Raw genomic sequence first — 22,569 nt, forward strand, 5'->3', positions numbered from 1 at the left:
AAAAGGTAATCATCTTTGCTCTTTTTAGTTATTTTAAAAAATCTACTAAGCCCCAAAGCTTTCATCTTCTATTCTGGGCTGAAATACAGAGAAATTTTGGCTGGTGACATTTGTATTGGCCTTGGGAAAGGGTAGAAGGAAAAGATCTATCCACCAGTTCTTGGTAGTAAGTGGAAATTCCTTGTGACTCTGGGCAGACTCTTATTTGGAGCAATAATATATTATTTTTATTTTTCTCATTTTAATAAGGTTAAGTATAAGATTTTCAAAAGCAGAAAGGAGGAAAATACACCCATTTGTATGCTTTTCTGTTATCCACTTATCATATATATCCGCAAAGCAGAAAGAAGTGCCATTTCTCTCCAAAGTGAAAGAATGGAACATTCTCCAGAAGAAGTAAGCAGACTCATCTCCTTTTCTCCTATCTATTTTTCTTGCACTCAGAAAAAATACTGACAGTGAAAGTATAACTAAGATGTTAACCCTGGATTTGGATAAATTATTTGATCTGTTATCAAAAGTCCTTTCTTTGCTCCATGACAAAATATATTTATACCTTAGTTTCGTTCCAGTTTAAGTTCCTCTCTGAACAAATGGCCAACAACTATTGTCATTCTGGTTCTGTGTTCAACATTTACTGGAGTCAGAAGCACTGTCTGCTTCTGGAATGGTTTACCCTGCAGGGTCTTCACGCAGTTTAATCCAGTATCAAGCATTCTGTAGCACAATATATGGGCGCTTTAGATCATTAACATAATTTTTATTCATGGCATGCTGCAGTGCCATGTGGTTGTGGCTGAATCTTAATGCACCCTATGATATCACTTCCCCATTTTAAAAACAAATAAAGATCATAATGATTTATTTTGATACTTTAAGCTTAATTCCCTTCACTTACTTTCTTAACACCCCACAAGACTTTTAATAAAACTGGTTCATCTTCTGAAAACACATTAAGAATCCTTGAAAAAAAAAAAAGAATCCTTGAAAATGGTTCTATCTAACAAAGAGTAAAGTACAACTTTCCTATACTTTTGTGGAAGGTCTAGATACAGAAATATATGAAAGATGGATAAATTCAGTGGTTTGTGAGATGTCACCAGAAAACTCATTCTGTGTTCACTCTGGCATTAAGATACAGAAAAATAGGAGAAAATACTACTTGAGAAGAAAATGCATTTTAGATTAAAGGAAAAAGAGGGGAAAATGAAATGTAATAAAATAATCATACTGTAATGAACTTACAAACCTTTAAGCCCTATTTAAACTTTAGAATCCTCATAAGATCTGGATCAAAGTCTCAGAGAATGACAAATGGTGTTCATTAATTATTAAGAAGAACACTGGAAAAATTAAGAGAATATTGTACCTATGCTTAATGATATGATGTTTTTAAAGGGATTGTGCAGTCAGAATTCTAAGATAAAACATTTCCTCAGTCTTGTCAGAGATATCTTTTTTGAGCCAGGAAAGAACCCTCGGACTTGATAGGGTTCCATAGATGTTGTGTTTGAATATGGTTACAAACTATATGACTGAATCATTAACAGAAACAGATAATGACCAGTTCTTATTCTTGGAAGTATTTTCTTTTATATTTGGCTAGGAGTTATGCAATTGGTATTAAAAAAATTTTTTTTAATGTTTGTTATTTATTTTTGAAGGAGGAAGAGAGAGAGAGAGAGTGCACAAGCAGGGAAGGAGCAGAGAAAGAGGGAGACACAGAATCCGAAACAGGCTCCAGGCACTAAGCTGTCAGCACAGACCCTGACACAGAGCTTGAACCCAGGAACCATGAGATCATGACCTGAGCCAAAGTCGGACGCTTAACTGACAGAGCCACCCAGGTCCCATATCTAATTGTTTTTAAAAGGCACCTCTGACTGGGCTTAGGGCAGAGCCAAAGGTTAAACACTAGCTCAGGGTCACACAATATCTTGGTTTTCTGACTGTCATGCAAACAGGATTCCCACTCTGCTACTTTGACCCCTGAGCTGTACCACCTTGTTGGCAGGCTGAGAAGATCTACCTGGGCCCAAAGCAATCATCCTGTTCCTGTTTGTGGTTGGATGGAAGATGTTCACTTGGCTAATGATCCCTGTGACCCAAAGAAAAGCAGGTGAAGACTGAGGTTAATGCAATATTGAAGTGTTAAGAGGCTTTTTCACAACTCAGGAAACTCTCTTAGCTGAGCTATTTCTCCTGAAATGTTGAGTCCTGTTTTCCGTGGCATGCTGCAGCTGATGTTGTCACTCTGTGGTCAGAAGCAGGAAAGCTGGTGGGGTGGAGAGAGATTAGTGGTCTGAAAATATGTAATTGGTATTGCATGGCAGCAGGGAGTTGACAGCCCTCAGGGACCGCAAACAGGAGAGGACCAACAGCTCAAGTGAATTAAAACAAACTGTGATTTTGAAAAAAAGTAAGGGAGAAACGTCACTGAGTATTTAAGAATTTGATAAATTATGGATGAATTCTGTATTGCCCTCCTTAGAAGGTAAAGTGTTAAATGAGATTATATGTAAGGATGTTAGTATGGTGCCAGGATCATAGCTATTAATCAATTAAAAACCTGGTAGTTTTTATTATTATTGTGTATGGGGGAGCAGGTCGGTATATCTTAATCTTAGAAGCAGTATTATTTCATTGGAATTTCCCCCCATTTGCACTAGAGAATTTTGATCCTCGATTCATATCCTGTACCTGACATTGTGGGTGGAAAAACTCCACTCATGAATTTGGAGAGGGCAGGCACACTGCTACGGCAGTTGCCATCCAACTGACTGTGGTTAGTTTGTATAATTGAAGCCAAGCAAAGCTAAGGCAATGCTGGTACATGGATCCTTCTGTTAGACTAAATAAAGAACAATGAGACCATTTTTATGGGGGGAGGAGAAAAAAAGTGTTTTTAACAGTAGGGAATGGCTTGAGTCTAGGAAACTTAGGTTGTGTCTAAATGTTACCAAATATTGAGGAAAAACTGCAAAAATCTACATAGTCACCCAGATGTTTCCAGAAATCCAGTCTTTGATTTCATTGTAGATGAAATCAGGGGAAGATTAGATTTTTTTTTTCCTGGCATTGTGAGACACAGCCTCAGCATCTTTCTGGTTGGCTTGTAGGTCTCTCTATTTAGAACTATGTCATGGATTCATCCTGGACCAGCACAGCTGCTTTCGGGATGTCAGTCGACTGTTAGGGCCACTCTTCAATCTATAAAGGATTGTTTATTTTGTGCAAAGTTTGCACAGGGATGTAGCCCAGCTGGAGGTCTGGTTCATTGAAATGAGCCAGGCAAGTTTGGTATGTTGGTGGCTTCAAGTCACAGAATTAAAATTTTCAAAGCAATTACATTTACCTTTCCTTCCTGTAGTCGACTCTATCTCAAGGAGATCAACCAATGAAGATCCTTCTGAAGTCCAAAAAAGTTAAGTCAGTTCAAATCTGTAAAAGTGTCATCTTGAGCATCTGGGATTTTAGCAAGAACAGTTCTTTGCTCAGGACAGGATGATAGAGAATGATCAGTATAGGTGTAGGCTTAATACAACAGTCTCCACAAAGCAAATCTTTTAAATGTTGGCTGTTGAGTGAATGAATTGAAATATTTTAAATAGAGGTGGTTTTGACATGAAGACCAAGATTTAATTAAATGCAACTTTTCAACTTAATTTTTCTTATGTAGAGGAAACTACATGGTTCCTCAACCATAAAATAAAAATTATAATCTATAAGAATTTTGTGAAGATCAAATCAGATATTTATAAAGAGCTATACCTGACTCGTAGTGAGTGCTCAATAAGTATTGGTTCTCTCTCAAGTTATTCTTTTAACCCTCTCCTTAAGCGTGACTTTAATTCCAGGCATAAATGCTTAGCATGCAAAGGAATAAAAGGAAAATTCTGAGATACATCCTTTGGAGATTCAATTCTAGTGATCCATTTCATATTTGTCTTCTATGATTATGTCACTGGATGGACTATACAGCAATGAGCAATGCATTCATTCAGAGGAGTATTGTCAATATTTGATCAATTTATGGTGATGAGTATACTGTATAAGGATCTTAACAAGTTCATCAAAACTCATGGGATATTTACACAATATTACAATATCTACCTGTGAAGTTGTTTTTGAAAAAAAAATTGTGCATAGGATCCTTCTCATTCCATGAAAGGAATGCCAGAAAACTAATGTTATGGCTGACCCCAGAAACTATAGCATTTGGAGAATTCACCAGTCTACCTGAAAATCCTATGAGGCTGTCTTTGTTATCCTCAAACACAGATCAAAGAAGTATACTCCAGAGTAAAACTCTTCTGTCATACTCAGTACCTATCTCATAGTCAGTACACATTTGGAGTATTAATTTCCACTGGAAATACTAGTTCCTACCTTTATTATCACATGACTTCAGAACATTGAGCCTAGGGAGTGGTAAGCTGCTGTGTAGTTCTACACTGGAAGAGTCTAGGAACTGTGAAAGGAAGCAAATCTTTAGGTCAGTAAAAGCTGAATGTAGCTATTCCTCACTATGGCAGGGAATGTAGTCAACAGAGAGAACATAGCCAGAGCGTAGTCAGCTTAGTGAGACAGCCAAGCAACAGGAATAGGTATTTCATAGAGAATGTTTAAACTTAAAAAAAAATTTTTTTAAATGTTTATTTATTTTTGAGAGAGAGAGAGAGAGAGAGAGAGAGAGAGAGAGAGCAGGAGAGGGGCTGAGAAAGAGGGAGACACAGAATCGGAAGTAGGCTCCAAGCTCTGAGCTGTCAGCACAGAGCCCAGTTTGGGGCTTGAACTCACGAACCATGAGATCATGACCTGGGCCAAAGTCGGATGCTTAACCGACTGAGCCACCCAGGCGCCCCTTACAGAGAACATTTAGAGGGAACCCAAACTCACAAGCAACCAAATGATAAAGACTACTTCAAACAGATTTCAAGTAAACTCTCAGCATGATACAATCCCAGGCCAGATTGTATGGGACAAAAAGCAAACATTGTGAGAGATACAGAAAAATCAACATAGGGACGCCTTCTTGGCTCAGTCAGTTAAGCCTCCAACTCTTGATTTCACTTCAGGTTATGATCTCCCAGTCATGGGACTGAGCCCCACATCGAGCTCCATGCTGAGCGTGGACCCTGCTTGATATTCGCTCTCTCCCTCTCTCTCTGCACTTGCCCCACTCATATACAAAGAGCTTAACATGGGCTGAGAATGTATCTTATTTATTTATGTGAATATACCCAACATCAAACATGTGGTATCGTTGGTGCTCCATGAATTTGTTAAACAGTGGTGTGTTTGTGTGTTTCTCTGCATGTTAGTAGAGAAGGGAGTGTGGCCCAAGATACATAGTACATCATAGTGGGAACAACTATCCTTAACTTTTCATCTTGCCTGTCTTAACCCATTAGTCTTCACTGTGGCTCCAGGAACATGATACTAATTGTCATGGATTTTATACGTCTGGGTGATAAGACCAATTAGTGAGAAGTAATACTATCAAAGAGACAAAGGTCAAAAATTCTGAAGATTCAACCTCATGTGTGTCACAGGGCTTAATACTCCATAGAAATTATTCAGAAATTTCTGTAATTCAACCATAATGGCTAAGATTAGGCCTTATCTGTAGACTGTTATGAAAATTAATTATGGGACCACATCTATGAGAGAAGTTAACAGTTTAACATGTCATATGAACCAAAGCAATTAGTAGTTGTAAAGATTGAACTCGGTTCCACATGGGCAGGGCCAAACTGCATGACTCTGGAGGGGCACCATTCACATTGTCATCTATGTGAATTATGCTCCATGGAATTGTACAGCAGACAAGGGAAGTTATGCGTGCAACCCCCAAGGGAAGGTGGAGTCAGATGTGTAGAAGATACTATCAGTGCCCAACCTATATCACTTAAATGTTTCCATTTGCTCTACTGGACTTCCAGCTTCCAGATACGCCCAGAGACATGTCCTCTCCAATACCTTGTCCCCCATTGTGAAAAGTGGCATGCTGGGAGCACTGGGTCAATACCCACAGAATAGTTCTTGACCAGTGAATCCAGAAGTTGGGGTGTGTGTGTGCATGCACCCACACAAATACATACACACACACACACACACACACACACACACACACACACATACACACACACAAATATCATGTATTGATTGCCCTCAATTTATTGTGTCACCTTCCCACTTTCCTTTCATTATCACCTGTACTTGCCAAATAAATTACTTCAACTTGACTTCTTAGAATCTTTTGGGAGATCTGAAACTGAAACAAAGTATAACCTAGAACTGCTTAAAAATTTCCAGAATGTGGTTTACAATTCTGGTTGCTTTAGAGAAGTCCTCTTCCTTGTCTACTGGAGTTAGAGTAGTGGCCCTGAACAGCTGTCAGGGTAGATTGGACATTCCTACAAAATATAACATGAAATCTGTGACTACCATCTATGCCCATTGAATAAACAATTGAAAATCCTAATTAGAGGGCCCTAATGAGTCTCAAAGCATCCAAATGAATTTTGTTTTTGTTACTACCCAATGTTGTACGCCCTTTAAAGAAATTGTGGTCACAATTTTATTCTTTTTCCAGAGTACATGGAAGTGAAATGGAAAAAAATAAAAATAAAAACAAATCTTTTCTGTTATCCATTTAGAGAGGGAGCTAAATGGTAGAAAAATTTAAATTTAGAAGAAGTGACACAGAATCTCAGAGGATGTGACACAGCAGTTAAAAATACATTAGGAAATGATGAGTATACTTTCACTTAGACCAATGAGACATAGATCCAGGCCAATGCTATCCACAGTTGTTAAAAGATACTCATTCCAGAGAATGTCACTTATTTGGAAATGAATGAAAATATGTCATATTGAATATAGTTTAGTATGGGGAATTATGGTCAGGAGGCAATATTATTCATATTAATTATATTGTAGTAACAAAATAGTTTGAAAGAAGAAAGAAAACCACACAGGATAGGCAGACAAAATGATAAACTACGTCTTTTTAAAAAGGAGATACAAATTGTGAAAGACTCATGTAAAAGGTGGGGGAATGTTGAATGTGAAATATTGAAAAGGGAGGATACTCGAAAGGAGGATTATCACAGAGGAGAAGGGAAGAATATCAGGATTTCATAGCAGAAATGGGATGTGGGAAGTCAGTAAATTAGGAGAACATATACAGGATACCAAACCCTTTGTAGGAATACTGTTGGGGACTTTAAATCTGCTCATGACATTCCTTGACTCACAACTTTCTACTGGCTGCCAATCTCTCAGAATAAAAGCCAAAAATCCCTACCTGATTTTCCCTCTACTTCTCTATCCACATCTCTATAACTTCCTCTTGTTCACTCATCTCTGTATACAGTGGCCTTCTTTCTGGGCCTCAAACATGCTAAGCACAATCTGTCCTATCTCAGAGTCTTTGCACAGACTCTTGCCTCAGCCATGGGAATATGCACATGGTTCACCCCACTTCTTCAAGTCTTTACTCACATGACACCTTTCCAATGAGGCCATCTATGATCATCCAGTTTAAAATTTCTATCCTTCTCCTGACCACCTTACTCTGTTTTTCTAAAATATTAATTTTCACCTTTTAACAAAATGCATAATATACTTACATATTATGTTTATCTTTTATTTAACTCTTTCCCCTTCCCTTCAACTAGAATGTAAGCATGTTGAGGGTTGGAATTTTATCTAAGTTTCTTTTTTCATCGATATATCTCAATCTGAATGAATGAATGAATAATATCTTGTTGCTTGCTCTGCTAACACCTGCATCTGGCACAAAGTAGTTATTGAATAACTGAATGAAAGAAGCAATGAACCTTTATGGGCTTGACCAGAAAAATCTTCTAAGTGTCGAAGTAAAATTTCAAATTAACGTTGACTTTGGTCACAAATACTCAAGTGTAAATCAAAATATTATTCAAAGAACAATTGATTGTATATTTTTTAGCCACTGGAATTTATACTTCAATCTTTAGGTGTGAAGCATCTCATCATAAATCTCTTAAATCCAACATCTCACTTCCTAGGCTAAAAGATATGAATTTTATTTAGGTATCATTTGTGAGATAAATACAGTTTCTGGGATACAGTTTATAATATGGCCTAGGGTGATCCAGCCTGTAAGGAAGAGAATATAATCTAGTTTCTCTTCTTTCCACATCAGTGATTCCAAATAATTAGTCACTCAATCAGTATTTTTGCAAAATTTTGCAAAATTAAACACAGTGTATAAATACTGACCTTAACAAAGACATAAAAACATAATATAAGAATATTAAACTTCTTAAATAAAAATTCTTTTTAAATAAAAAAATTAACATAAAATACATTATGCATATTAGTGAGCTAGAAGTATGTTATAAAATATTCTATAAAAATACTTGAAAATGGAGTAGCTTAAATTTAATGTGAAAAAATTGATTTTTGACTGAAGTGAGTTTCAAAACAACCTTGGTATTTTGACCTTTTATGAAACAAATGAATCATGCACAATATGACCAGATGACGTTTTTCCAGAAATGGTTCAAACTCTAGCCATGTTTCCACCAGTACCTCGTGGCAGGAGGAATATTGACAAGTAATGACAGTTACTTTGACTTCTTGTTTTTGCCACAAAATCCATCTTTCTGTACTGATCAGCATTTTATTTATAGTTGGGCATGAGATCAAATGTAGCTAATTGGCTTTGGAGCCATGAGATTGGATCAGCCTAGGCCTTCCCAGATCCTTTTTAATAAGACTTGCATTTAAGGATACATTCATATAGATGAATTGTGACAAGCTACAGTGATCCAAATTTTGACATTTTATTTTTACTCTATCACCAGTGTTCAGTGTTCAGTGTCCAAATTCAATATAACCTTGAAAGAGATCACCATAGGTAGTATTTCCATATACAGATCAAGTAGGAAGCCAGTTTTTATGCTGCCTTTCTCCTGGAGAGGTTATTACTTAACAGAGATGTCTATTTTACTTCCAGAACAAAACACTAGACTATACGATGCACTTATGTCTTCTTTATGTTTTTTAAAGAAGGACTATATCTTTTCAGAACTTTTAATCACACAGGAGAAATTCTTTTTTCCCCCAGTTTTATTGAGAAGTAATTAACATACATCGCTGTATAAGTTTAAGGTGTGCAGCAAGGTATATTGGTTTACACATATTGTGAAATGATTACCACAATAGTTTAGTTAACATCTACCATCTCATATAGAAATAATAAAAAGAAAAGAAAAAAAAAACTTCTCCTTGTGATGAGAACTGTTGGCTGTACAATCTTAACAATTTTCTACATATTGTGTAGCAACATTAACTATAGTAATCACATTTTACATTACATCCCTAATACTTATCTACCTTATAACTGGAGGTTTGTATCTTTTGACCACATCCCTTCAGTTTTCCTCCCCTCACCGTCAACCTCTGGTAACCACAAGTCTGATCTCAGTCTATGCATTTGGTTTCCTTTTTTAGATTCCACATATAAGTGAGATAATACAGTGTCTTTCTCTGGTTTATCTCATTCAGCATAATGCCTTCAAAGTCCACCCATGTTTCCACAAATAGTGGGATTTCTTCATTTTAATGGCTGAATAATGTTCGTGTGTGTGTGTGTGTGTGTGTGTGTGTGTGTGTGTGTGTATTATCACTTCTTCATCTATTCATTCATAGATGGACACTTATGTTGTTTTCATGTCTTGGTTATTGTAAATAATGCTATGAACATGGGGGTGCAGATATCTTTTTGAGTTAATGTTTTCACTTCCTTTGGATATATTCCCTAAAGTGAAATTGCTGGATCATATAGTAGTTCTATTTTTAGTTTTTTTGAGGAACCTCCACACTACTTTCCATAGTGGCTGTATCAATTTACAATCCCATCAACAGTGCATGAGGGTTCCCTTTACTCCACATCCATGTCAGCATTTGTCATCTCTTGGGTGTTTGAAGATGACTATTATGATAGGTGTGGGATGGTATCTCATTGTGGTTTTAATTTGCACTGATGACTAGTGAGTTTGAGCATCTTCTCATATACCTGTTGGCCATTCCTGTATCTTCTTTGAAAAAAGGTCTATTCAAGTCCTTTTCTCATTTTCTAATTGGATTATGGGTTGTGGTTTTGTTGTTGTTGTTTTGTTTTTGTTTTGCTATTGAGCTCTATGAATTCTTTGTATATTTTGGATACTAACCCCTTATCAGATAAATGGTTCCAAGTATTTTTTTTCCCATTTCATAGTTTGTCTTTCATCTTGGTTTATGGTTTCTTTTGCTGCACAGATGTTTTTTAGTTAGATGTAATCCTACTTGTTTATTTTGTTGTTGCTTGTGCTTTAGGTGTGATTTTCAAAAAATTGCTTCCAAGACCCATATCTAGGAGCTTTTTTTCCTATGTTTTCTCCTACAAGTTTTGTGATTTTAAGTTTTACATTTAAGTCTTTAATTCATTTTGAGTTAATTTTTGTGACTGGTGTGAGAGAGATTCTTATAGAATATTAAGAATGAAGATGACAAAAACAATAGATTTCAGTTGTACAAAAAATATATAATATAGAAAAATTTTGGCTTTTAGATAACTTCATTTTATATTAGCATGTCAATTAAAATATCTGGGAATGTTATCCTATGCTGTTGCTGCTACTGCTGATGTTGTTATTATCATCATCATCATCATCATGTCCAGTTTTCTTAGATTCTCTTAAGCAAAAGAAGATGACAATTATTGTTAACTCTGCCTATAGACCATATAAGCCAATTTATGGGATTACTCAAAGAAAAGAGAGCCCAGCGTCTCACAGGAGGAGTTGAAAGTCACACTCAAAGAAATTTGGTCTTAAGCCCAATGATAAATTGTGAAGAGGCTGGGACAAGGCAAGGGGGGAGGGTGATGAGTGGTCAACCATGTCACTACTAATTGCAAAACCAATGATGGAGACCATGAATGCAGAAGACATTTCAAGGCAATAAAAACTTGTTCAAAAAGTAATGTGATAGAGTCTGTCTAATATAAGACCCCAGCAGCTCATGACACTGGAGAAATATTTTCTGTAGAACTGAAGAAGGTGATTTAGAAAGGAACTTTTATTTTTTTAACTTTAAAAAATTTATTCTTTTTGAGAGAGAGAGAGAGAGAGAGAGAGCATAAGCAGGGGAGGGGCAGAGAGAGAGAGAGAGAGAGAGAGAGAGAGAGAGAGAGAGAGAATCCTGAGCAGACTCCATGCTATTATCACAGAGCCTGATGAGGGGCTCAAACCCATGAACCAGGAGATCATGACCTGAGCTGAAACCAAAAGTCAGACGCTTAACCAATTGAGCCACCCAGGCACCCCTAGAAAAGAACTTTCAAACAAAACAAGTATTTAAGACTTTTTAAAAGTAAATATGTTGTAGAATTTATGTTGGCTATGTTTTAAAACTAATTCAATACAATTTAATATTTCTTCTTAAAGTTATATTTTCTATAGCACTTTGAGCATGCCAATCACTGTTTTGCCACCTATAATACTTTTAGGCATACAGCTCCTGAATTTACAGAGGTATTTCTATAAAATTTATAGAAAAAAAGAAATATTGCAAAATGTTAACAGTGTTTATCTATGGGTGGAGAGATCATAAGTAATTTTTATTTTCTTTTATGTTCCTTTCTATATATTTCAAATTTTCTTACATGTCCACTTATTATTTTCATAATCAGGAAAAAATACTGTTAAAATTAATTGGAATGTTCTGGGAGACCAAGAGAACAGATCACTTGGTTAGTTGGTAGAATTTTAATAATGTGGATTAGTTATTACTTAAACTCATTTATGTGCTCATATGTTGACAGTCTTTGCCTGTGGTTTTTGTTTGCATGTTTTAGGAGTTTCTTAATTGACCAAAAGACATATCTCAGGGCTAGAAATGACCAGGAATAGTTTCACTTGGTTGATGGGAAAAGGCAAATGGCTAAAACCACTAAAATGATTACATCACCCATGCTGATTCGTTAGAAGAATAGAGAGAGGAATGGAATGAGAGAACACAGATCTGGCTAGGCCATGTGACTAGTCATCAAACCTTTGTAGACATAATCTTTCCAAATCGTCCCTCTAATATACTCTTCTTCCATTCATTCCCAAAGCAATAAATGGCATCCATTCTCTTAAGTTCTCCAGCTAGAAATCTAGAAAATCATTCTTGACTCATTCTTTTCCTTCATTCCTTAAATCAAAGTCTTTTTTTTCTTACATCAAAGTTGTCACTAACCATCAACTAACAAATAGATAAATAAAAAGTAATATATCTATGCACTGGAATATTATTCATCTGTAAAAAGGAACAAACGACTGATACATGCTACAACATGCAAACATGCTAAGTAAAAGAAGCTAGATGCAAAAGGCCACATATTATATAATTCCCTTAATTGGAAATATCCAAAATAGGCAAATCCATAGAGACAGAAAGCAAATAAGTTGTTGCCATGAGCCGGGAAGAGGAGGGAATGCAGAGTTAATTAGTTTGCTAGGGCTGCTGTAGCAAAGAACCACAGACTGGATGGCTTAAACTGGATGACAGACATCTATTCTGTGACAGTTCTGGAGGCCATAAGTCTGAGATTAAGCTGTTGGCAGTGTTGATTTCTTCTGAGTCCTGTCTCTTTGACTTGTGGATGGACATTTTCTCCCTCTGTCTTCATATAGTTTCTCTTCTGTGCCTGTGTACATGTTCTAATCTACTCTTCTTATAAGGAAACCAGTCAGATTGGATTATGGCCCATCCATATGACCTCATTTTACCTTAATTTCCTCTTTAAAGGCCATGTCTCCAAATAGTCATATTCTGAGGTACGTAGAGTTAGGACTTCAACTTATGAATTTTTGGTGGTCAGGGGTGGGGGGTGTGGTGGTTCAGCCCATAAAGAGGAATGACGGCTTAAAGTATGAGCCTCTCTTTTAGGGTGATGAAAATGTCCTGGAACTAGATAGTGGTGGTGGTTGCATACATTGTGAATGTACTAAATGACATTGAATTGCACAGTTAAAATGGTTAAAATGGTAAATTTTATGTTGTGTGTGTCTTACCACAATAAAAAAAGTCATCACCTGGTCATACTGATTTCATCTTGTAAAATGCCTCAAGTCAGTATATATTTACCATCTCTGCCACCCTAGCCCAAGCCAGCTTTATTTCTTGCATGATAAATGTCAACGATTTCAAACTACTCTTCTTGTTTCCACCCTTGCTCTGCTCCAATTTATTCTCTGCCCTGAAGCCAGCTGCGTCTTTTGGAAATGTGGATTCAATTATGTCACTCCCCAGATTAAAACATTTCAGTGATTTCTCATTTTATTTAGAATCAAATCCAAAATTTCTGGTTGTGGCTACAGGCCCATTATGCTCAGGTCTTTGTCTACATCTCAGCTTTGTTTCTCCCCCACTGCCTAATTTGCTCTAATCTCAGCCCGTCATCTTTTAACTTTTATCAAGCCAAGATCACTCTTATCTCCAGGCTTTTACATATGCTACTCCTTTCTCCCCCACTGCGCTGTCTTCATTCTTTGCCTACCTAACATCTATCATCATTTTTGTCTTAAATGTCACTTCCTCAGAGAGCTTTTTCTCTGATTTTCTTTTCCATTGAAATTACTCTTTTTCATAGCACCCTATTTCTTTCTTCAAAGTACATGGGACAATTAAAAATTACCTATTAATGTATGTTTATCTGTCTCTTCTACCAGATTGTAAGCCCTGTGAAAATAGGAACCATGTGTTTTTATTTAACTGCTATATCCTTAGCACATCACATTGCATCCAGTATATAGTAGACATTGAATATTTTTCATTCAAAACTATTATTTGATAAATAAATTAAAAAATTAATTGTGTTAGACTAGAACATTTCAAAAGCTTTTTCCACCAAATGATAATATGGGTTGTATTTAAATTTCTTTCCCTTAATTTCAGGATTGCTTTTCAGAAGCTCGTATAAACTGACGGACTCTCACTTAAATAATCTCACAGTGTTCTGGTGTGGCTCTCAAAAACTCTAGTAAGGCACACAGTAAGGTCCAACTCCTGAAATAGGAGCAGGACTCAATAAACAGATGGGAGGACATAGTAGATTTAATCAATGAAGTGAGAAATTAGTCTTTTGTTTTCTTTGATAAATGTATAAAGGAAAAAAAGAATTTAAAATAATGTGAAAGAAGGAAAACATAGCTATAGATAGGAAATGTCAAGAAATATTGACAGGATGCACTCATAACTTTTGCTCAAAAAGAATAATAAAAACAAAGAAAATGAATGGTTAAGAAAGTATAAATTACTTTAAATGACTTGAGAAGAGGTAAAAGTTGAATACATCAATAACCATATTAAAAATCTATCCCTATAGGGGCGCCTGGGTGGCTCAGTCGGTTGGGCGTCCGACTTCAGTTCAGGTTATGATCTCACAGTCCATGAGTTCGAGCCCCGCATGAGGCTCTGTGCTGACAGCTCAGAGCCTGGAGCCTGTTTCGGATTCTGTGTCTCCCTCTCTCTCTGGCCCTCCCCTGCTCATGCTCTGTCTCTTTCTGTCTCAAAAATTAAAAAAAATAATAAAAACATTAAAAAAATTTTTTAAAAAGAAAAAAAATCTATCCCTATAAAAGAGACTAGCTCAAAAGTAATTCATAAGCCAATCCTACTTAACTTTGAAAGAAAAGAAAATTACTGTTTAATAATCTTTACAAAGCATTAAAAATGTTGAAAACTTCAAAACTCATTTAACTAAGCTGCATAACTCTGAAAAAAAAGAAAACCATAGATTAATCTCCTTTACAAACATAAGTTAAATATCTTAATTAAATATTAATAAATAAAAAGCAGTATTTTTTTCAGAGTATAATATAAATGCCCAAACATGATTATTCTAGAGGTGTAATAATGCTTTAGCATTGGGAAATCTACTTCTATAATTCAACTGGATTAACAGATTTGGAGAACATTATATAGTTATCTTATTAGAAAAGACATTTCTGATGAATCAATACAATTCTTCATAAAGTCAAACTAGGAATACACAGGTTCTTTCTTAGTTTAATTTTTAAAAATAAATCTGTGAGAAAAACTTAGCAAATATCATGAAGGTGAAACGTTAAAAGCATGTCCCCTGAAGTCTTGACCAAAATAAGGATGTTTAGAACTATTAAGACTAGAACTAGAAGTCCTAACCAATGCAACAGGCAAGAAAAGAAAATGAGTTAGAAGTACTGAAACAAGAGACTCAAACTTGTATTATTTGTAAAAAGAAAATTGGTAGAGAGAAGGAACAGAATGGTAATTTTAGTAAAATAGGTTGATACAATGTCAACATATAAAAATCAATCTCTATTCTATATACAAGTAAAAAACTAATTAGGAAAACAAAGAAAGAGGCGCCTGGGTGGCTCAGTTGGTTAGGTGTCCAGACTTTTGATTTCATCTCAGGTCATGACCTCACAGTTGGTGGGATCCAGCCTTGAGTCAGTCTCTGCACTGATGGTGCAGAGCCTGCTTGGGATTCTCTCTCACCCTCTCTCTCTGCCCCCTCCCCTACTCCCTCTTATTAAAAAAAAAAAAAAAAAAATTTAATCTTTAAAAAAAAAGAATCCAACTCAATGGTGATAAAAATTATTAAAGTATCCATAAGTAAACTTAGCAGAGTGCATAAGACATTTATAGGGACAATTACATAACTTTACTCAAGTGTATATAATAAAGCCTGAGTAAAGAAGCCTCAGGAAGAGAAAACTCAATTTTGTAAAGATGTTAATTAAACCTAAATAAATAAGTAAATTACATACAATAATGAATTAAATCTTAATAAGATTTTTTTAAATGAAGTTACAAGTGTCTTTTAAAATTCATCTGAAAGAGAAAACATGCAAGCATATCTGAAAAAGAAAAATTGAGAAAGATAAACAATGAGAGTGTAAGTTGGGAGGGATGGTCATTCCTTTGTTTTTTATTTTTCCTTAAAGAAGAGAACATTTCTACACCTCCTTGGAGGGAGATATTATTGGAGTAAATACTCCAAGAAAACTGGGTTTGGGATGCTGGCATTCTCTTCCTTGAACTGGTTGAGTAATTGCTTTGCAGTTCTCACTCTCCCCACAGTTAGACCCTAAGAACTAGATTTGTAGGGAAGAAATGGAGTCTCACTTGGCCCCAAGCTAAACTATATCCTTTTACACAATATATCAGAAGTTCTATATTTTTGGGAGATTATTGGACACTCTTCGGCCAGTGCAAACCTCATGCTGTACGTTTTCTTTCTTACTGTACTCTAAGCGCCTATTGTCAATTTTTGAGGAATCTAGAGAAAAGGATGATGAGTAATCACCATCTTAAATCTCCGAGAAGGAAGTTGTCTTATAGGAATCTCAAAATGAACGAAAAGGCAAAGACACCTGTTAATTGAAGATACAATTAGGATTTCTAATAATGAGAAAATGATAGTGAGGTAATCAGCTCTCCTTTTGTTTCAAAAAGTTAAATCTGTACCTCACAGCAAACTTAAAATAACTTTTGGATAATTAATCAAATACAACTACAAAGCCTACAGACTTCTTAAAGGAATGTACAGGAAATTATTTTGGCGATCATGGAGTTGAGGGGACCTATGAAAGACATTAAACCCCAAACCCGTAAAAAACATTAACAGTTTTTATTTTATAAATAAAAACAATGAGATAATGACACCAAATTTAAATGCAATAGCAAACTGGCAGAAAATGTTTGCAACAGATATGGCAGAGAAAGAACCATCAAGAGGTTCCTACAGTCAATAAGGAAATGCAAATAACCTAATAAGATAAATAAACAATAGTTACAAACTGTCAATTCTTAGAAAAAATGCAAATGACCAGCATACATCTGAAAATACACTTAAACTCATCAGATTTCAAGAAAATTCAAAGGGCAATTTTCCCCCATCAGATTAGCAAAATTTGAAAAAGACTAGTATGCAAACTGGTGCTCTCATGAACCATTGGTCAGTATTTAACTTGGTTCAATCTTTCTCAGGTCAATTTGATGATATTTTTTTAAGATTTACATATTCTTTAGCCAACAATTAATTCTTTCTTTAAAATTTCATGTTTAATGTCCTTGTTCTCTCCTGCAGATGTTCTTGCTAGATCTCCACTCTTCAATGTGTGATATCAAAACTCACATGCTCGGGGCGCCTGGGTGGCGCAGTCGGTTAAGCGTCCAACTTCAGCCAGGTCAGGATCTCACGGTCCATGAGTTCGAGCCCCGCGTCGGGCTCTGGGCTGATGGCTCAGAGCCTGGAGCCTGTTTCGGATTCTGTGTCTCCCTCTCTCTCTGCCCCTCCCCCGTTCACGCTCTGTCTCTCTCTGTCCCAAAAATAAATAAACGTTGAAAACTCACATGCTACAACTCAGTTTCTCCCCACCTGTTCAGCTGTAGTCTCTCAACCACACACCCAGGTGGCTGGGTTAAATCTCAGCCCCATGTGTGACAGAATCAGAACCCTCTTCTAAGACCATGTAGGCAAAAGGTGAAAAATTCAACTACCTGCTGGATTCCAGAAAGTAAAAGAAATGAATAAAGCAGGGAGAGTAGAAGTATATATGCTAGTGGTAGGCTTTGGAAAGCAAACTACAGTGCATGTACTCTGGCCAAAGTAATCCATATTTATATGTGAAATATCCAGACTTTTAAGTAGTTCACTAATTTTAGTTGGTTCACAAAAATAGTTCACTGAAAGTTTAGTTGGTTCACTAAAATATAATTTGTGGAGGGCAAAGGAAACATAATTTGACTCATGAGCAATTTCTTGATAAGCCTCCAATCTAGCTGTGGCTACCAGTCCAATATTAACTTGATTCACGATTAGTTTCCCCTGGTGGCATATAGTACCCTGACTGGCCCACACACCCTAGGTGAAGCCATCACAATTCACTGGAGGCTCTAGAAGTACTGATCTTCCAAAAATAAAGGGTCTTGTTAGGTCACCTTTCCCAAAGCTCCTTGGCTTCTCTGCAGATAGATAAACCTCTTACCAGTGACAATTCTGTATACCAAGAGGATGGTGTGGGACTGAACAGTATTTAATTAAACCACTGAAGGTCCTGGTGATCTTCCCACAAACAAGGGTGACTGCTCATCCTTTTATTACAAAGTCACTCAAGTGACTCAACCAGAACATAAATCTGCTACAACTCTATTATCTCTTCCCCCAGAAAGAGACACATCTGGTAAATCACACATTGAAAAATTAATGTTCTGTATACTAATTCCCCAACAACATGATGGCTAGTACAAAAGCCGTACATTTAGAGTGTTAGATAAACAACAAACACAAAATGTGTTCTGCTTACAGAGAAAGAGTTAAGGGATCACAACCTCTAATTTAAAGACCAAGGTTACTTTATCCAGTTCAGAGAGTAGGCACTGTTTTCATAGAGTAATGAATCACATTTTTTCTGCCCCACAGAATTCTAATGCTGTCAAGAATGGTAAGATAGATGATCCTATTTAAAATTATATTTTACAAAGCAAAACAGATATAACTCAGTAACTGTGCATCTAATTGACTTAATTGCCTCATTTATCACATGACTTAAGTGAGCTGATGTTTTCTACTCTGCTTCACCCATGTAATTCTTGTAATGTAAGAGCTGAGACATGGTGCCAGGCATGAGCGAGAAATCCTCTCTCCTGAGAAAAGATATCATTGAAGTGATGTTGGCTTTGGGTTCCAGTTTATTGAAAAATCAATGTCCATTTGTGCGACCCAACACATATGGCTTTCTTCCAGGCTGATGATGGCTTTGGGAGGCTGGCTATCACCTAATGAAGTCAGATCAGCTTACCCAACACCCAAGTTACAGTTGGCAAAGTGACTTTGTCATTAAAATCCAGTTTATCATTCCTGTTGGTGTTTTTCTTCCCATCTCACCCCCTCCTATCTATTTCTCCTGAAGCCACAGTATTGTTTTTCTCTCTGTAGATAACAGACCAATGGCTCCAGTTTTAACATTTAAAAGGGACTCTGTATGATGTTTGGTGCTCAAAGGATAAACAACTTTTTCATATGTATGTGTCTGTCATTAAAGGCAGAAAAACACATATATAAGTAGATAGTCCAACTCAGACTTGATTCAAAAGAGACATTTTTACAACTCAGAGCCAGATTTGTAACGGGCTCCATTGAAATTCATCAGGTTAGCTGTCTTGGGTAAATCAACAAAGCTAAGTTTGTTTAATGTGTTGATACATTCCAATAAACAGCGTCCAGCTAACATTTTACATGAGGCTTTAAAAAAAATAATTACCAGTAAAGTAATACCATTTCTCCATTATTAAATGGAGTGGCAGTCTAAATTGCAATGCTGTTTTTCCCCCCAGTGTTCTTTTTCCCTGGAGAATACCCCCAGAGTGATAGTCACTGGCATCAGAAGCTCTGGTAAGGCAGTGGGGTTTTTTTTTTCCCTTCTGAATCTGCCAAAGGCAACAAATAATTCTGTTAGGAAGTGCCAGCTCCATCACTAAGCATGGTCACTAGATTCTTACTTGGGTCTATTCTGTGAAGACCTCCCTCTCTATTAGTTAGGAATGTTTTGATTACAGGTAACAAAACTGGCTGATGTTAGGGGAAAAGAAGAAAAAGAAAAATTTATATATATAAATGTGCAAGGATGGCACAGAATCAATGGGAAGATAAAGAACCAGCATAAGACTGGATATGAACCAAAGCGTTTTATGCCAAGAGGGAAGAGGCCAAGGTCTTTCAGCCTAAACAGGCTGGTCTAGAGCTGCTGCTACATGCAGGACACCATGGCTGCTGCTGCTGCTATGAAAGAATCTAAATGTCTTTTGTCCCTTGCTAAAAATCACACTCCCATGCTGGAGCCTCTGGTTGATTGGGCTTCGCAAAAAACTTGTAGTCAAAATAAGATATTAGAAACAAGAGAGTATATAGTCATTTGTGCTTAGCATTCCTAAAGACAACAAACATTTAAAAGTCTGCAATGACTATAGCATGTCTGAACTGGCAAGTGGTATAAACTGGAAGTGATCAAGGATATTTTGAAGGATTCAAGTTCACTGCAATTTTGACCATGAAGAAATGCCATCTACTGAGAGAGAGAGAGAGAGAGAGAGAGAGAGAGAGAGAGAGAGAGTCATGTTAAGAATTTTATGTAAATAAACATGTTCCTGTAGGAGGCATAATAAATAGGGAACCAAAAGATATGGGAATAAGCTAGTTAGGAAGTAGAGTCTCCAATAAAAATCTCAAGGTTAGGGGTATAAAATTGGTGTACAGAAATCTGTTGCATTTTTATACACCAATAATGAAGCAACAGAAAGAGAAATAAAGAAACTTATCCCATTTACAATTCCTAGGAATTATAAAATATCTAGGAATAAACATAACCAAAGATGTAAAAGATCTGTATGCTGAAAATTATAGAAAGCTTATGAAGGAAATTGAAGAAGACACAAAGAAATAGAAAAACATTCCATGCTCATGGATTGGAAGAATAAATATTGATAAAATGCCAATACTACCCAAAGCAATCTACACATTCAATGCAATCCCAATCAAAATTGCACTGACATTCTCAAAGCTAGAACAATTAATTCTAAAATTTGTATGGAACTACAAAAGACCCCGATCAGCCACAGTAATAGTGAAGAAGAAAACCAAAGTGGGAGGCATCACAATCCCAGACTTTAGCCTCTACTGCAAAGCTTTAATCATCAAGACAGTATGGTACTGGCACAAAAACAGACACATAGCCAATTGAATAGAATAAAGAACCCAGAATTGGACCCACAAATGTATGGCCAACTAATCTTTGACAAAGCGGGAGAGAGCATTCAGTGGAAACAAGACAGTCTCTTTAGCAAATGGTGCTGAGAGAACTGGAAAGCAACATGCAGAAGAATGAAAGTGGACCGTTTCTTACACCATACACAAAAACAAACTCAAAATGGATGAAAGACCTAAATGTGAGGCAGGAAACCATCAAAACCTTAGAGGAGAAAGCAGACAACAACCTCTTTGACCTCCGCCGCAGCAACTTCTTGCTTGACACATCTACAAAGGCAAGGGAACTAAAAGCAAACATGAACTATGGGGACCTTATCAAGATTAAAAACTTCTGCACTGCAAAAGAAACAATCAACAAAACTGAAAGGCAACAGACGGAATGGGAAAAGATATTTGCAAATGACATATCGGATAAAGGATTAGTATCCAAAATCTGTAAAGAACTTACCAAACTCAAACACAAAAAAACAAATAATCCAGTGAAGAAATGGGCAGAAGACATGAATGGACACTTTTCCAAAGAAGACATCAAGATGGCCAACAGACATGAAAAGATGCTCAATGTCACTCATAATCAGGGAAATACAAATCAAATCCACACTGAGATATCACCTCACACCAGTCAGAATGGCTAAAATTAACAACTCAGGAAACCACAGATGCTGGCAAAGATGTGGAGAAATGGGCACCCTGTTGCACTGTTGGTGGGAATGCAAACTGATGCAGCTGCTCTAGAAAACAGTGTGGAGCTTCCTCAAAAAATTAAAAATAGAACTATCCTACAACCCAGCAATAGCACTACTAGGAATTTACCCAAGGGATACAGAAGTTCTAAGGCATAGGAGCACATGTACCCCAATGTTTATGGCAGCGCTTTCAACAATAGCCAAATTATGGAAAGATCCTAAATGTCCATCAACTAATGAATGGATAAAGAAGATATGATTTATATATACAATGGAATACTACTTAGCAATGAGAAAGAATGAAATCATGCCATTTGCAGCAACAAGGATGGAACTGGAAGGTATTAAGCCAAATGAAATAAGTCAGTCAGAGAATGACAGATATCATATGTTTTCACTCATATGTGGATCTTGAGAAACTTAACAGAAGACCATGGGAGAAGGGAAGGGGAAAAAATAGTTTCAAACAGAGAGGGAGGCAAACCATAAGAGACTCCTAAATACAGAGAACAAACAGAGGGTGGATGGCGGGGTGGGGAGAGGGAAAATGCTTGATGGGCATTGAGGAGGGCACTTGTTGGGATGAGCACTGGGTGTTGTATGTAAGCCAATTTGACAATAAATTCTATTTTAAAAATCTCAGGGTTAGGACGAAATATAAATAGAACATAAATTCATAGTGTTCTGCAATTGTAGTAAGGCATATCACCAAATGATTTTAGGACACACACATGCATGTGTGCGCGCACACACACACAATTTCTGTACTCCTCTTGCATAGTATTTTATTAGACAAATAACAAAACTCCCGTGTAGTCCTTGGTTAAGGCAATATGTTTGATTCCGGTCAACAGATTTATTTTAAAAGCCTCCAAGTGGGAGAAGTGAAAGGAATCTGCATTTATTGAGTGTTCATGGTGTTTTAAGCATCTTTCCATATCATATTACTTAATCCTTACAACATGTCTCCAACATAAGTATGAGCTGCTCAACTTAATGATAATAATGATTAAATTTGGGGAATGTATGAGCTTTGCTCAAGGT

At 36.5% G+C, this 22,569-nt stretch overlaps 1 long non-coding RNA gene across 1 annotated transcript in view; it reads left to right on the forward strand.

Moving 5' to 3' along the window:
* The first annotated feature begins 243 nt into the window (after positions 1 to 243).
* Positions 244 to 22,569, forward strand: part of LOC121042863 (uncharacterized) — a 122,585-nt gene continuing 100,259 nt past the window's right edge. The window contains exon 1 of the long non-coding RNA XR_005796495.1: positions 244 to 396. This is a non-coding gene — a long non-coding RNA (uncharacterized LOC121042863). The remainder of the gene's footprint in view (positions 397 to 22,569) is intronic.

Source organism: Herpailurus yagouaroundi, unplaced genomic scaffold (assembly GCF_014898765.1).
Source record: "Herpailurus yagouaroundi ecotype Mexico unplaced genomic scaffold, PumYag 186, whole genome shotgun sequence".
Classification (NCBI taxonomy): domain Eukaryota; kingdom Metazoa; phylum Chordata; class Mammalia; order Carnivora; family Felidae; genus Herpailurus; species Herpailurus yagouaroundi.